We start from the raw sequence: 11,882 nt of genomic DNA, 5'->3' as shown, positions 1-11,882 counted from the left end.
CTCACTTAGTTGCCAGAGTTTTAGAAATGTCTGTGGCAATGTGCCTGCTGCCCTCGACCCTTCCTGACCAGAGTCATACCTGGGGCTGGTGCTGGTTCTGTTTTCTTATCCCTGGTCTTCATTAACTGGGGATGCTTTCTCTAAGAGAGCTCCTTCCCCAGCGAACTGGGAGAGGAGCATCCTTTAGGAGAGAAGTGATACCCAAGTGGAGGAAGAACTGAGTATGAGTCTCCGGGTGACCCAGGGAGTAGTGAGTAAACATCAGAAGCACAGGACACACCAAGGCGGGTTTGGAGCTTCCTGAGGCCCCCCAAAATAAGACATTAACAGAGGATATAAAGAACTGAACTGATTTCATTGTGGCTACAAAATAAGGGCGTGAATACGGAGAGGAAGGCAAACGCATCTTTTTAATTCAGAAACAACAAAAAAAGGACAAGGGCTGTTTTGATGAAGAGCTTCCTGGGAGACCCAATATTAGTTCTGTCCTGCAGAACTGGCTCCCTCCTGGCTGAAGGCAAGTCCATTTAGTTGACTGGAACACTGCACACTGAAATAGAAGAGATACTCGTTTCAGAGAGCTTCCCTTGTGCCAGCACTGAAATATAAGGTGCGCAAACCTGCCACCCTCAGTCCACTCGGGTTCAAGCAGGGCAACCTGGAGGTGTGAAGGGGTCCTTCCACTCTGCCCCTGTGACACTCTCAAAGGGAGAGAGTCTATTCTTCATTCATGTTTCCAATGTTGAACAGTCTCCGGCAGCGTTTAAAATGAAAAATAAATTAGGTCTAGTTAGAAAGTACAGTATCACCCAGAAACTAGCAATATGAAGACAAACATCTTACTAGCTGGGGCTTGAGACTGTATAGGTTACAACAATCTGAGAACAAAACAACACCTAGAAACAATTTTTCATTAACATGTGGGGAAAGAAATCTTTCAAACTTGCTCAGGCTATCCTACTGATTGTGTTTTATACCCCTACAAGACTTTTTCCCAGCAGGGCTTTAAAATGCTTCGAACCTGACATCTTTAGCTCTTCCAGGAACTATTTTAACAAGAGAGGAAGGCTAAGCAAATAGCCTTAGGTCCAGGGAGGGTAGAGGAGGTGGTGGAGACTCAAGGCTCAAGCCTGCAGCCCACACGTAAAATGGGAGTTTTGATTTCCATTGATGGGGAGTGCCTCACAGCTCAGCACTCCCTACCTGTGTACCTGAATTCATAGGCTGTCCTCTGTTTGTCAAAAAGGAAGGCCTGCTGGTTTGTAGGCGAGGCGGGTGGACACGAAGAGACAGACCAAAGATGGATCAGTTACCTACCCTTTTGTTTCTGGGCCTGAAGTGGGGCTTCAAGGAGGCAGGGGAAGCCCCCCAGGGAACGAAGCCTCCACCTCTATTCGCATCACCCCCATCCCAGCCAGAAAGCCAGTTGCTGGCTGATTGGAGCAAATTGGTAACCAAAGGGATCCCTGCATGCGTGTGTTACATAACGCACAGAACTTTCTGTGGGGATAGGCCCTCACCCAGGTGACTATGTGTAGGCAAAAAGGCCCAGAAAAAAGGAATTTAGACAGATTAAATGGAAAAACTCTGAGAGATGGGAGTGTGGCCACTTACGACGATGCATGCAAGCCCATGTGCATGGGAAGTCATAGCTTGCACCTCCTCTCTGCCTGTGCTGGAGCATCCTTTAAACATCCTGCCCCTAGCTGTATTCAGGCTAAGGAGAACTTGTGCATAATCTGGGGGCTGGAGGAGAAACTTCCTACCTAGGAACACCAGGCCCTGGTGGCCCTGGAGCCCTTAGGAGCCAAGTTAGGTCCCAGCCATGTTATCCTTACCCCGCCCTTTTGGTCAGAATCCTCAAATCCTGACTGTGGGAGAGCAGGTTACCACCTGCTCATGGCCCTGCAGCGTGCACCCAGTCACCTTGGCCTGGGGCAGGAGAGCAGCTCTTTCACCAGCAGCGGGAAGTTGCCTGCTGCCGCCCAAGGTCACATTCAGAAAGCCTGTTTTTCTGGGAGAACCTCGCCCCAAAGGCGAAGGTGGTGCAAAACATGCTCATTTGCCCCAAGCACCAAGTGGAGACGTAACCGAGGGACAAGCACTTGGCAGGAGGGGATGTGGAGCAGGACAGTTGGTCCACGCAGCTCCCCTGCACCCGGCCCTCTCTGCAGGAGGGAGCAGGGGCTGGTGGAGGTGGCAGGCCCAGGAGCGGGAGCCGCTGACAGGCAAGCAGGCTCCCGAAGCTGTAACAAAGGATTCGTGCCAAAGTAGCACCAGGGATCTCCAAAGGATTGCACACCTTACAGGCGTGTCCCCAGCTCCTGAGGGGGGGTCGCTTGATGGTCCCTGGGGCTCTGTGGATGTGCTGGCGCTGTACATGGCGCGGGGCCCGCTGCATGGATTCTCCACCTCGGCCCGTGCTCCTGCAGGCCGCCGCGGGCTGGTCCCCGGGCAGGCGGGCAAGCGCTGGTCTTGTTGAGCAAGCACCTGGTTGTCTGGGAAGGCAATGGGCTGTGGTGGGGCCCAGGGGTGCCTGGATGCCAGGTGGCAAGGCCCGGCATGCCTCCCTGCCTGGCCAGACGGAGCACTGCAGCAGGGAGCTCTGGGGGTTGAGTCACCAGGGCCTTGCAAGGGAAGCCAGCGGGACACTGTGGAAAGGACGCCTCCAGGACACGCTCTTGGGGCTGCTTGCCTTTCCTGAGGCCTGAGCCTAGCTGTGTGGAGCCCTGGTAGTGACCCTGCACCCCAATGCAGCCTGGGCCTCCAGCTGCTGGGGGTGGGGGGTGGCAGAACACATGGGTTGCCAACGTTGTGCCCTAGTCCCAGGTCTGGAACAGTTCGAGGCAGCACTGGAAAGTGTGTGGGTTGCTGGCTGGGGAGTGGGAATACCTCAAAGTTCTGTGACTTCACCCTAACTGTCCCCACTGGCTTCCCTGGGAACTCGGCGCGTGGGCTGAGAAGGAGACAGGCAGGAAGAGAGCAAAAAGCTCAGGGTCCCAGTTCAGGACACAGAAGCAGGTGGAAGAACCCAGCATGGGCAGAGCTGTCCCTCCACCCGTGGGTGGATGAGGACAAAGTGGGTGATGAAGGCAGAACCTTGGGAGAGAGGTGGGAGGGAATGTAATATGTGGATATGTGGCCAGTGGCTATCTCTTTACTGGGAATGGTTGCTAACCTGATCACCCAGTGGCCAGCACCTACCTTTCCAGGTCTCCCAGCCCCCAAGCTGCCCAGAGCAGAGGATCTGCCAAAGTTGGCTGCAGCCCTCAAGCTAGGCCTCCAGATGCCTCAAACCACCCTCACCTCCTCCCGCTGGCCTAGGCTGGGCTGGGGCTGCGACCCCACGAATGGCCCCTGCAGTGGGGCCTGCTCGGAAATTCCAGCCAGTCAGCCCAGCATAGCGAGAGGGCTGGAGGCAGTGAGTGACTCTGGCCCCTACCCCTAGCTACATACAAGTGCAAATGAGATGCATTCTGGCTGATCAGTCCACTGTATTTTCTGCAACTTAATGTGTCTACGTCTTGTCAACTCCTCTAGTTGGGAAGAATAGCAGAAATTTTTAGAGAGAATCTTTTCTGTGTGTGGTTTCCAGCTTAGATTCCATCCAGGGGGATGGGTGAGAGAGGAGAGGAAGGGGAGGCTTGCTGACATGAACAACATTGTATAAACCCTCCTCAAATGCAACTTTTAGATACAAACAAGAAAGGAAAAGGAGATGGGGGTGGGATAGAGTGGCTGACAAGAAACCTTGATGAAACTTAGGTGGGTCTGGCTGGGGAAAGTTTCCAGCACTGTTTTCTTTTCAAGAACAAAATTCAATTGTACTGTCTCGGGTGGAGGAGACAGAGTAAACCCCTTCCTTCCGCTAACCTCCATTTAGTGGAGGCTTATGCAGGGGGGCAGTTTTCTGACATCAAAGGAGCCCTATGTGAGTAACGAAAACGTGTTTGCTATCCTCTTTCTGTGTCACTTTCCAAACAATGTTTAAGTAAAGTGAAGAAACTTGCCTCCAACTCTCACCAGAATCCCCCACCACCAGGTTTCCTAGGAAAGCAAGTTCTCTCAGACCTAGATGATGCTGGCCTCTGTGACGTAAGGTGGGAGTGATAGGGGTGGGGGGAGGGCCAAATGGCCTCTGGAATCTGCCCAGGCCACCGTTGGGGAGCTTTCTTCCAGCATGGAGCCCTGGGACCCTGGCAGGACACAGGGCCAGCGCCAGCCGCCACTCACACCCCTCTTCACAGATATTTGCTGTTCTGGACTCGTGTGCAGCCGACCCCAGCAAAGGGAACAGCAGATTTCCTGAGCCATGTCCCCCAGCCCTGGCCTGCTCGCTACCCCACTGCCAGGCCCTGTGGTAGGCAGGGCGCACACTGCCTGGATGCTGAGCTGTATACCAGCCTCTAGTCCCCTCTTCCCTGGGAGTCTCAGGGTCAGCAGGGAATAAGTTGTTGACTGTGGAGCTGTCCTGTTAAGATCTGCCTCTGGGATCAGCTGCCCACTCCCAGGGGTGGTTGCAGCTCTACTTGGAACCACAGGGTCTCATGGGGGCAGCTGACAGCATGAGCCAGGCAAAAAGAGCCGCCAGCGAGGCATGCCACAGGCCCATTTCATTCAGGTGTGGTTTGGGGACCCGTCAGTTGTCCAAGCTGACCCTGCACCGTCCAGTTACCTGTGGGGGATCCTTTCTCTGCTGTTTTCCTAGGCTGAGGTGTGAGATATTCTCACTGCAGGGCAATTAACTCTAACAGAACAGAATGGGGTGGAGTCACGTGCTTCACAGGGAGAGAAGGGGCAGCCAGGCACTCTGAAACCATCCCCCCATTTATGCTCCTTAGCCAAGGAGTTTGCTGGTCAAAAGCAGCTCAGGTTTCTGCATGCAACCTGGGCATTATACCAGCCTGGTAAAGACATCAGAACCAGGTGTATGCTGCTGCTTTGGCTTTCACGGGGAGCCAGCAAGGAGCTGGGGAGACGTCCTTAACACATTCACTGCCCCAGTTCTCACAGGGTCCCCAACAGGCAGGCTGAAAGGGCTGAACTCTTGGCAAGGAGCAGAAGGGAGGGACACTTCCAACTGCCCCCTGGCTGAGCCTGCCTGCCTCATGGTGGCTGGTCAGGGCCCCTGCCAGCTGCCCTGTCCTCTCACTATGGATTCCCAACAGCAATACGTTCCCTCCCTCCCTCCCTCCATCCATGCCGCATCCTCCCATACCAGAACTGAGCACATTCGGGATAAGAAGAGGGTGTCATTAAAGAGGGAAGGAGGTCCGTGAACCATCCTCAGCCCCAGGAGCTTTTTCACCAAGCAGATGAGTCTCACTCAACTTTTCTTTTGAACAGTCACTCAGGCTAAAACCATGCGAACCCATGAGCAAAAAGAAAAATTGAAACCTGGACCAAGTTCCTTATTTCTCCTTTGCCCCCTGAATTCACCATCCCTCATTTCTTCAACTCCCAGCCATCTTGATATCCATGACCCCAGGTAAAGATTTAAAACACTTGTTTCTTAAAATCATCCAGGGCTTTCAGCATTTACCAGAGTAACTGGAGAGAGAACGCACCCTCCCCTCCTAGCCTGCCCCTCAATTCTGCATCCTCACCAAAGAAACACCACCATCGATTACACTTTGCATCACTTCATTCGGCCAGAAATGAAGACTCCGTTATCCACCAGCAGTAAACATCGACTTTACAGAAAGAAAGAAATCCGACCATGTCTCCCTCCTGGAGAACTCTTTGAGAACATCATCTGTCTTCTTACCTCCTTTACTGGGGTGGTGTGCTGTAAAGGTCTCAGGTAGCAGAATTTTGAAACGGCTTGATTACCTGGAGCTGGGTTTGGAGTCCTCAACTCCAGTCATTAGTATCCAGTCATTAGTAGTCATAATTGGTATTTAATTGCTTGATCGGATGGGTGCTTTATTGGTGACCAGATTTAGTTTCCCCCAGAAGTAGAAGTCGTCCAGGATCAGCGAAGAAGACATTTGCAGCAACTTTTTCAAGCAGAAGGAAAGTACTTGTGATATATTTGCAGACATGTGTCTCACACATTTTTTTCCTGCCTTTTGTAAACTAAGAATAAACATTACAGATCTGGGTTTTAATTTATCCAGATGAGATCATCAAGTACCTAGGAGATTTCATATATATACATGTGTGTGTTTTATACACACACACTATAAAATATACATATACACACTGCAGAATATATATACACACAATAAAATGCATATATATACACACAATAGAATATATACACACACTATAGAATATATACACAAAAGAATACATATATGCACACACTATACAATATATGTGTGTATTATGTGTATATCATAAAGTACCTAGGAGGTTTCATACACACACACTACAGAATATATAAATATACACACACACTTGAGAATTGAGGACACTTGGCTGTTAATACTGAAAGGCAGAAACAAACTCAATACCAAAGCAGAAACAACTGAACCGCCAGCAAAATCGAGGATCTGAGCAAGTTCACTTTTTTCCTTCGCACGAAGAGGGTCAGCGGCGGCGAGGCGAAGTTGCCTGGGTCTTTGAAGAGGGACCCGGCGGCGATGCGTGCCAGACCTTCCCACCAGCAGCAGCCTGGGCGCGGGGCTTCGCGACCCCTCGTCCCTCATCACCCCCCTCCACCACCACCCCCAAAACGCTCTTTTGTGCGGGGATCTCGGTCTCCACCTGGTCCCCTTCGCAGAACCCTGCGGGCCGGAAAACTTCCTCCGCCAGGCGCCGCCCCCACCTCCGTCCGCGGGCCTGCCGCCCGCTCCCCGCTTTGGACTCACCCGGCGCGGTCCTTCCATCCACTCCACACACAGACAGGAAACCGGCCTCAGCCTGGGCAACATCTGAAACCACACTTTGTCGATAGCATCAAAGACCAGAGCGCACATTCGGGACTCTGAGCTCCCGAACCCGCTTCTAGCAGAAAGCCGAGTCCCCAGGGGAGGGCGACCGGGGGCCAGATCCTCTCCCCGACCGCGCCGCCGGCTTTCTTATGGAAATGAACGCGCCAGGCCGCGCGCCCCGGCTAGGCTCGCGCCCCTGGCCCCCCGGTCCCCGTCGCGGCCGTGGGGACCCGGGCGCGGGACTGCCCTCCGCCCGGACGGCCCTGGCGCTGCATTAAATATTCATGGAGATCGCTATTTTCTTAAAGGAGAACCCGCCGCGCGGGAAAGTTCACAGCCAAGGGCAGGCACAAAGGAGGTCTCGGCGCTGCGCGTTCCGACTCCGAGAAATGCACCCCTCTCCACGGCGGGGCTCGCTCAGGAGACACGAGGAGGGGCCTAGGGGACTGGAGAACGCGAGCGAGTCACTTTTGTTGGAGGGGGTGGAAGGAGAGCTGAACTTGGCGGAAAGAAAGCTCGCTCCGCAATCCCCCCTACAGTTACTTAGACATTGACCGAAAAGTCTTACGCGCCAGTCCCCGGGGCTTGCTTTTTTTTTTTTTTTTTTTTAAAGGAGGCTGTTGGAGCTTCCTCCCCCGGATCCACCGGCACCGGGGGCAGTAAGAAAGTTTGCCCGGAGCTGTTGGAGATGCGCACTCACGAAGTTTATTAAACCTCTTCTCGAACCACAATTTCAGCGGACGATTTCAACAACCACCAACCCCGCACCTGCCTACTTGCTGCCCCGCGAAGCAGAGGCCGGACTCACGGAGAGCCGGCCGGCCAGTCCAGGAGCAGCGAGCTGGGACGATCTGGGGGCTAGTGTCTGGGCCTCAGGTCCCACTCGCGCGCCCCGCGCCCCGCGGCCCCCGCCAGCCTCGCGGCTTCTCTCTCGGGAATGCAGCCGGGCCCCGGGGCCGAGCCCGAGTGGGCGGAGGGTCGAAGGGGTGGACGCTGAAGCCGGCGCGCCGAGGTCCCCGCAGGAGCGCCCCGCCCGCGCCCCGGGCCCAGCGTGCGGCCACGGGCCCCGGCCTCGCGCGCCCTCGCCAGCAGGCTGCGTTCGCCCCCGGCCCGCGGGGCTTTGTGTGCCCTGCCCGGCGCACCTTCGCTAGCAGTCGGAAAGCCTCGAGCGCCATCTAACGGGAGCAGCCGCAGCTGAGGCCGAACGGAGGTGGGGACTGGCCGCGCGGCCCCGGGCGGACGCTCCCCGCCTCCTCCCGCACCGGCCGGACGCCACCTCCGCGCGGCGCGCGCACCGCACACTCGCTCGGCAATCCGGAGCCCCCGGAAGCCCACTTCCCGGGAGCGGGGGCCGGGGGGTGCAGCGGCCGTCTGCGGTCTTGGGACCGTCCCCTGCGCCTTGTCCTCCCTTCTGTGCGCCCCAGGCCACAGGAGGCGGAGGATCGTCTCGCACCTGCCTTATAGGGCCCTGGTGCCCTTCGCGCGTTCTCATTCTCCTTTTGGCCAGCGATGCAAAGTACCAAGGAGTCCCCGGAGGGAGCACCAGGTTCCGGAAACAAACAGCCACATAATGAAGAGGTCTGCAGCCGAAGAAGCTTCCAGAGGGATGGGGGAAGGGCGATGGGCGAGGATAACGGCTACAAAACAAAAATGCGTCATGGAGGGCGATTTGGTCCTGCAGGGCCTCTGGGGAGCTTCAGGCTGCTGCTTTTCGGGAGTTGCTGTTTGGAAAAGACTTAACAAGTGGGGAGTCCTGCAGGGGCCGTTGGAGAGGGCGCGGGAAGCCGGCACAGGGAGCGACCGAAGAGAGAGAGCCAGCACCCCAGAAGGTGGGCTGGAGCTTACGAAGGTTCGGCCCCTCCTGAGCGTTCCAGGCCACCTTCGAGGCCCGCGATTGTGGGCGGTACACGTGGTGGCCCTGCGCTCCTGTCCGCTCAGGGGATTTCCGCAGAGTCTCGAAGTTGGCAGAGGGGCTGGCGTCCCTGAACAGCTTAGAAGGGAGGACAGGAAGGGAGCAGAGGTGGCTGTCAAGGCCCATACCGCCCTCTCCTCAGACCCCGCAGCTGCCATCTGCCCGGATGTTTCCAGTGTGGGTGACCTTTTTCCATACATTGAAGCAAAGGGCCAGAGGCGGGAAGGGGGGTGGGCAGCCTGAGTGAGACCCCTGGCTTGGACCTGGTGATGAGACCAGAGGGGCCGGGATCTAAATCCCAGAAAAAGCAGAGGATCTTCAGATCCAAGCCCAGAGACAGTGAAGGACTAAGAGGCCTCTCCCACCCTTCCTGGGGACTGGAATGCCTGTGCCCCCCACCCCACCCCCACCCCCCAATTATGTATTGAAAGTAGAAAATGACGTCAGATGGACAGTTTTTATCCTGGTAAAAGACACATGCAATTCTCTGTCCTCACCATTTTCGAGTGTGCGGTTCAGTGGCATTAAGGACATTCCTACTGTTGAACAAGATCACCACCACCCATAGGACACTGTCATTGTCCAAAACGGAAACTGTCCCAATAAACACTGGCTCCGTCCCCCAGCCTGCGGTACCCACCTTTACCTTCTGTCTCCATAAATTTGATGACTTTTGAGTCCCTCATATACTTGGAAGCATACAGTATTTGACCTTTTGTAACTGGTTTATTTCACTTAATGTTCCTGGTGTATCTTGTGTCAGAACTCATTCTTGTTAAGGCTGAATCCTGTTCGATTGTGGTGCGTACTCCAGCGGCTCAAGGGAAAAGAATCTGCCTGCAATGCAGGAGACTCAGGACACACAGGTTCGATCCCTGGGTCAGGAAGATACCCTGGAAGAGGGCATGGCAACCCACTCCAGTATTCTTGCGTGGAGAATCCCATGAACAGAGGAGCCGGGCTGGCTACAAGCCGTGGAGGTCACAAAGAGTTGAACAGGGCTGAGGCAACTGAGCACGCAGGCACACTTGCAAATCTAATGAAGTAACACTAATAAGGAAAATTGGCTGTGGATTTTAGCAGAGTGGAAACACCGTGATGACTATTTCAAATCTCTACTCTTTCATTTTTGAGTCCAGTTGTACAACCTGGAGAAAATGCCCAAGAGAGAGGGGCACACAGATCTAACACCATTTATAATCATTTCTAATCACCTCCCTTTCTAATCAAAAGCTGGAAAAATGGAAGGGCCATTGTATGAGTGAGCCCTATTCTTTTCTTTGTTTCTAGAAAGAGACCAGAGATTCAGCACCTCATAAGTTGAGAGGAGGGAAGACAGAAAGTGTGTCTGTCTTCTTCCCGGATTCTTTGGTTTATTCCACTTGGAAGAGACGCCAGTGTCCCCCACACTGGCCACGTGTGGGGGCTGGCAGAAACCCCTGAAGTCCTTTTTCCTGAGAGAGGGCTGAGAAATAGCTAGTGCACAGGGAGGAGGGCGGCTGGTCCACCCCGACCCCCTGGCTGGGAACTGTCTCCCTGCAGGGTAACCTCTGCTTACGCTGCCTTGCTCAGCCCTGGTCGCTGGTGCACTCAGCCAGGCTTATTTAGAAGTTCTCTGTGGAGTATTTAGAAAGTGCCGTGTCCTCCTTTCCGCTTCCTTTTAACATTACAAGCTGTGGAGACAGGTCAGTATTTTTATTGCCCACATTTTAAGTGAAAATATCTAGCGTGGGCATATGATAATCAGTGGCAAGGACTGTGGTGCCGGGGTCGGAGGCCCCAGCTCCTTGCCCAAGCTCCACCTTGGCCACTGAACCACACTATTTCTTTTATCCAACAGGAGGGCTGGCCCAGGACACAGACGAGAGAAACCAGAGCAGCCAGTGTTGGCAGAGACCTCCACTTGCCTTCTGCCGCCAGGCCAACCCTGCCCCTTGCTGCAGGGCCAGAGCTCCATGGCGATGCTGGGGTTGTGGAGGGAGGGGCCTGAGCACACCCTTTGGGAAGACTGATGTGCAGGCGCTGGTGTCACCATGTCTGGCCCTCTCCTTCAATTGGAGCAGCTGCTCCCCAGAGAGAAGGATGCACTCACTGCCCATCAGGGGCTCCGCAACTTAAGACAAAAGAAAAAAACATCATGACTCTGCCACGCTCAGGCACACACAGCGTTCTCTTCCCTTGTTAAAGCTGCTTCCGTGTGAAAGAGAAGATGCTGGGGGATTATGTCCTGGGGCCACTGGGACTGAGGGCATCCTGAAAGGGCTTTGTGGTGTTTGGATCCAAGCCATTTGTTTTCAGAGAGAATCTCATTGGGTAGGAGCCTGCTTTTTCCATTTGCAATGGCTTATTAAGTATAAGCATCTCCCTTCTCTGTTTACTGAGTGATGAGCTCTTCCTCCAATGACCCTGCCAGGGGAGACAGCCAAAGTGTATCCTCAACACACGGTTACCCCGCAGAGTGTCCTTCCTGTACACCCGGAGACCACAGGCAGGACTTGGGGGCGAATTTGGGTGTCTTCTTTTCATGATCCCCGATCTCCACTAATGGCCCCATGTCACTAATGCCACCCACATCTCCACGTTCTGCTCCAGCCCCAGCGGAGAGACTGAAGGGGTACCTGGTGTAGCAGGGCAGTTCTTGGCTGTGCCCCCTGCCAGTGGCTTGGCAGGGAGGCCACAGCCTTGGGGCTCACTTACTGTCGCTGAATCTCATCTGTGTTTCCCACGGAAGGCTGTTCTTCCTGTCCCCACTGGGCAGGACAAAGAGAAAGGCAAAAGTTCCTTTCAGCACCTGCATGCAGGCTGTTGAAAACCCTGGAAACTCATGAGCAGTAAAAATTAACCAGACACTGGCTGATTAGTAGCTGGTTGTCTAGCTGAACTGGCTGGTTTCTAGTAGGTCAGTTTAGTATGAGGATGGTCCACCGGGCTCACAGACCCAGGCTTAATGAGCCAGATTCCAAAGGTCAGAGTGAAAACAAAATCCTGCGATTTGCCCAGATTTCAGAGACTGAATTCAGTTGTAAGATCTGTTCTGGAAATACGGATGAATGATTTCCAACTAGGTGGATTCTTTTTCCTCTCTCCCAATT

At 54.3% G+C, this 11,882-nt stretch overlaps 1 long non-coding RNA gene across 2 annotated transcripts; it reads right to left on the bottom strand.

Annotated features, from left to right (window-relative positions):
* Positions 1-391: 391 nt before the first annotated feature.
* On the bottom strand, positions 392-11,539 carry LOC138435658 (uncharacterized). 2 transcript variants are annotated; one of them, XR_011255169.1, is made up of 5 exons: positions 11,488-11,539; positions 8,332-8,515; positions 6,816-7,324; positions 5,768-5,999; positions 392-550 (listed from the first exon to the last, which is right to left on the bottom strand). It is a non-coding gene; the product is annotated as an uncharacterized lncRNA (long non-coding RNA). The 2 variants fall into 2 exon arrangements; XR_011255168.1 differs by lacking the exons at positions 8,332-8,515; positions 11,488-11,539 and having other exon boundaries at positions 6,816-7,787.
* Between the last annotated feature and the right edge of the window lie 343 nt (positions 11,540-11,882).

Source organism: Ovis canadensis, chromosome 3 (genome assembly GCF_042477335.2).
Source record: "Ovis canadensis isolate MfBH-ARS-UI-01 breed Bighorn chromosome 3, ARS-UI_OviCan_v2, whole genome shotgun sequence".
Classification (NCBI taxonomy): domain Eukaryota; kingdom Metazoa; phylum Chordata; class Mammalia; order Artiodactyla; family Bovidae; genus Ovis; species Ovis canadensis.
The sequence above is the reverse complement of the archived record's forward strand: the minus strand, read 5'-3'. Positions and strand labels throughout refer to the sequence as shown.